The sequence below is a fragment of the Saccostrea echinata genome, unplaced genomic scaffold (genome assembly GCF_033153115.1).
Source record: "Saccostrea echinata isolate AGI-Se365-2 ecotype Australia unplaced genomic scaffold, CSIRO_AGI_Sech_v1 ptg000009l, whole genome shotgun sequence".
NCBI lineage: Eukaryota > Metazoa > Mollusca > Bivalvia > Ostreida > Ostreidae > Saccostrea > Saccostrea echinata.
The window spans coordinates 53240627-53245938 of NW_026889758.1; the positions used below are offsets into that span (position 1 = coordinate 53240627).

Consider the following 5312-nt stretch of genomic DNA (forward strand, 5'->3'; position numbering starts at 1 on the left):
ATCTACTGCGTTTGCTAGTCCTAAATATATTTTCTTTCCTATAAATCTAGCACAACAGGTTACGATGATGCTGCTGTTTTCAAAGGATAAAAATTCAAAACGAATGTTAAGTTGGTAGCAATAGAATTCAAAACAGGTTTCATGTGACACAAAAGCGCGCTTGATCAGCAAGTTTCACTTGTATCCGAAGATACATAAATATTCATAAAACTTTGGCAATGTGGTAGTGCAATACATCTCAATCTGCGTGTAACGTGGTGAAATACATCTCCGTGTACGTGTCGAAATGAGAATTTTCTCACGAGAGTCAAGCAAATTTACATGTACAGACCATACATGTATCAATGCTGATCTATAAATAGCTTGGGCCAAAAAATCCCCCGCCCTCATCTCTGCCCGCCCCTCAGTGTCTTACTCTGACGCTTTGTTCTTTTTACGTTTAAAACTGTATGAAAAGAAAAAAAAAAATCAGGATCGTGTACCAAAAAAATCTGAACATAAAAATTTATATTCCTTAGTATTGTAGACATATTAGCGTAATTAAAGCTGAATAGAAATATTAATATGCTGCGCGTGTTTTCATATAAAGAAAATGATCCACTAATCCTCCCCATTTTTTTTTTTTAATTTTTCACAGGATTACACTCAAGCAAGTTTTAAATGTGGCCTAACATAGAATTACGGTTATTCATTTGCAGTAAGCAGTTTTATGTATGAGAGAATTCAAAATATTTTAAAGGTGCAGAAACCATAGTTGTTCTGAAACTCGTCAATCCATGTAGTATTATGCACATCTTTTCTAAAGAAAGGAGTAGAAGAAGAATATAACCTTTAGCAACATTTTATTTAGAAACAATTGAGGACAAACGGCATACACAACAGTGACAACACCTATGATGACACAGAGTGGGCCTATCACAGATTTTGAACAAATAAAGTGAGAGATCTATAACAGTCACAACAAAAATGATTGCAAAAAAGGAAGTTGAAACGAAGATACAGTTTATGGAAGTCATTCGCCACAACTTTTACAATGGATTCGTTCACAGCGCCTCGGATACAGTGTCAGACTTGATGGTTAACCTTAACCGCCCCTCTTTTTGCTGCCATCTTTTCCTCCTTTCTGTTTTTTGCCTGACGCTCTGTCTTGGTCCTTCTTTCGTCTGCTTTGGCCTTTCTCGTGTTTGCCTTTGGTGCTGGGTCTTTTGTTCTTCGTGTGCTCGCTAGCACCTTTCTTCCCGCGCCTACTGATAGCTCTGCTTATGGCTCTGGCTGCCGCCCTAGCAACTGCACCCCACACTGCATCAGCACCAGGAACCAGGAGACCAGCATTGTGTGATATTAGTTCGTTACCGCTTAAAAAGTTAACCAGGGACCCAAAATCACCAACGAAAGCTAGTACGAAGAGCAAAACTATTGCCTTTTGATGGATCCTCATCTTGAGTCCCAGTGATTTACAAGACGATGTAGACTGATATTTATATACTGTCCATTCAACGTGTGCAAATTGATGTTTATGTTTTTATAGCAGTTTCTAATTAACAAAAAAAGACACTGGGAAATACGCATCTATCTAATTATCATACACATTTTAGTCGTAATTAAGTTTCAGAAAACGCAGACGACCACCTGTTTATACTTTCTGTTTCGTTTACGTAAAAGGCGGGGTTAATTAATTATGCCAGTTTCAAGTGCCAGAAGAGTGAATCAGCCGACAAAGACGCGACGAAAATTAAAAATGTTTCGTTCTACTGGATGTTTCATGTCTAATTCCAAATTAAGATTTTTTTCAATTCAATTTTGTATATATATGACAATTTTAATATACAATTTAAATTGAAGAAAAACAAAATAATTTTGGTTGAGGACACCTATTTACAAGCTGTTGGTCCAGAAAAAAGTCATCTACAATTTCTGTTACATGTATTTTTATATTTAGACAATGGAACGAAACGATTATTTCATTAACTTAATATTTTTAAAAAAAATGTCTGAATCTGTAGTCAGGTGACCCTGGGATGGTAAAAATAATGTGTAAGGAGAGGATATTTGACATCTCACCGCGTTTTGACCTCGTATTTTGACTGACGATTCTGATCATTTACGTCAGGCGTTTGTGTTTTTCTTTTTTCGACAACATATAATGAAACAAAATAAAAATAATGACATAAACAACAATGATAAATATACATGACACCTTGATATATTTCAGTTTATTGACAAATTTTGCGAACGCTGAACTAGTCCACATGCACTTGGTGTTCGGAATCTTTTTTCTCAGCTTTCGTTTTTAATATTTAAAATTCTTATAAATTTGTGAATTACAATAATTAAGAAATATTCTATCATGCAGTCTTCTAAATCTAAAATTCCTGCCAAATTTCGTACTTAATTTCTTACGGACGAATTACAAGTGATTAGAGCAAAGTCAAAAATTAGAAAATATGAACTTAAACGAATACTGGTTTACACAATATTATTCCATAATACCATAGATAGAGTTAAAATTATTTTCGATAAGGTTTTATTCCTCATAAATATTATTTTTACAAGTTAGCATAAATGACAACTATTTAAGATGTGTGAAATTTGTCATAAATCAAGTTCATATTGTTTTAATAGTCAAAGGCAATTTAAGGACAGAACGTGAGAGTAGCTTAAATTGTGATCGTATTGAAACTTCTACGATTACCTGGATGTCTGAATTTCTATAAGTCTAGTATAATATTTATTCTAATGTGCTATCTCGGAATACTTTTTTCCACTTCACAGTTCTAATTATAAATCTTAATATATATATAATTCATAACATTTTACTGATAGAAACAAATTGAAATGTGGAAATGTTTTAGATTATTTCACATCCATCCGTGCAGTCATTTCATTTTCGACAATTATTTTATAATTTTTTTCCTTCAAGTTCCTTAAAATTTGAGTCATTCGCATAATCTTGTTATTATATGAATATGGCCGGGGCATATAGAGTTTGTCATGCCCGTCTTCCTTCTGTCCTCCGTCACGCTTTGCATTTAGCTCAGTTCATAGCTCAGTTTCAAAGAAACTATTCACGATATTCTCATCAAACTAATACAAATTTTCATGTTGCTTATATATATATATATATATATATATATATATATATATATATATATGACATACGGCTTTAGGAGACCAAGGAGGATATATTTTCTGGCTTAGGGAGACCGCTGGATTAAGGCGACCATTTTCGGTCTCCCTATTATTTTGACCTCATCAGTATTGCAAATGTCTTTTTATAGATAAATAAACAGTCTGCCATTAAATATTATTAATCTTTAACTCTGTTATTTAACATTCAAAAGTTGTCTAATTTCTATCATCTTCCCTAAAAAAGAAAAGAATTTATAACCTACGTATAATTTCAAAGGATAATTTTTCTGCATTTTGGAGACCATGAAAAACATGCAATTAAACAAAAAATCTAGCATATATATTTTTTCCGCTTTTGATTTGTTCAAATGGGTGTTTCTTTAACTTAGTTTTCCATGTTTTATGTTAAAAACCTAAAAAGGAAAAATATTGTAAATTTATGAACCATGTTTTGAATTCTTAGCAAGTGCTTTCCGTCATTTGTTCCGAATGCCATCGGAATGCCCCTTCAGTTTTCAGAAAATGACCTCTGAACACCATGGATGTTGAGAAATTTGGGTAAGTAACTAAAATGATACAGTAATAAGTTGTAATTAAGAATTTACACAAGACAAACAATCGTTTGTTTGTTTGTTGTTGTTTTTTTTTTTTTTGCCTAGTAATTTAGCTTTCAAGAGAAAAAGTATGATTTTTAAATAATCGTTAGACTATAGTTCGGTATATAAAATCCTGAAGGAAATTCGAAATAAAGTTATATGATAGGCCCCTATATTTTTTAAATTCTTTTATGCAAGTCCACAAACAAATTAAATATTTAAAGATTAGGCCGAACATTGAAAAAATAGTCTCGCAAGTTGACGCAGCTATTTCGAGCTTAAAAATTTAAATTAAACTTTCTGTAAACATCATGCAGGACATGATCATCATGATATAGTATAAATGAAACAGACCCTGTAAGAAAAAAATAGCTGTAATTTAATAATTGTTTATTAATATAATGTGGTCCTCTGCTAATAGAATATATATGCTGTAAAAAAAATCTGAATCAGGGTGAAGCAGATTTGATACATTACATGGCTGAAGGAATGGGGGGGGGGGGGGGACAGGCCCCCTATAATTTTGCTGAAATTTAGGTATACTATAGAAAACATTGCTCCTTTATGTTTGGGCCCCCTCAATAATAACCTCTGATGATCTATTTTTCTTTTGCTTTTGGGCCCCCTCAATAATAACCTCTGATAATGTATTTTTCTTTTGCTTATTAAAAAATTTTTGGTTTGTAGCCTCCCCCAACCTGAAACTGAAAAATGTTGTTTGGTTGTGCTCACCCCCCCCCCCCCTCCAACTAAATTACGAACGGGCCTATTCTCCATCCCTGAGGTTTTCTTTCACCAAAGAAAGATTAATTGGTAACAGTTCAGATATATATAGCAATATTTACGGAAGGGAATATTCTCGTTTAATTATGAAGATGTGACAGTAACTCAGTCAAAGCCACAGTGAGTGTTATTGTTAATATTTTACAAATAGTGAAATACTGATACTGTGAAATTTTAATGGATATATAGAAAATATAAAAGTACAACCATTTATTGTAAATCACATACATGAAAAGCTTCTTTTTTTTCAATCAATTGGAAATTCTTCATTTTTTCATGAAATTATTTTATTTCGTATGTATGATAATTTATTTCGTATTTTAATTCAGTCAACAAATCATTGTCGCAGTCTAGTTCCCTTCATTATTTTCAGCAGTTCAGTGACAGAGATAAAATGATCATTTGAGGTTTATACCCCCCCCCCCCTCCCCACCAAATGAAACTGAAAAATGTTTGGTTTTGGTCCCCTTCAACAGAAATTGATTCCTACTTACCATGCTTACAGGCTTAACTATGAAGATGTGACAGGGAGTGTAATAACAATAATTGTTCAGACGGATGCATATTAAGCTGATATACGTATCAAATTTTAATGGATAGATAGAAATTAATAAACAATTACAATCATTTATTATAAACTACATAAAGATAATTTTTCAAGCAATTTGAAATTCTTCAATTTTTATGATAATATTTTATTTCGTATATATGTTTATAGGTTTATTCGTATCAACAAATCTGTGTACGAGTTAATAACGCAGCCTGGTTCCCTGCATTTTCAGTGACAGAGAACCAGAATAAGAG

General features: G+C 32.6%; 1 protein-coding gene across 1 annotated transcript in view; it reads right to left on the bottom strand.

Annotated features, from left to right (window-relative positions):
• The window catches only part of LOC133183102 (molecular chaperone MKKS-like), a 202105-nt gene that overhangs the window by 16141 nt on the left and 180652 nt on the right, over positions 1–5312 (bottom strand). The gene's annotated exons all lie outside the window — the stretch shown is intronic.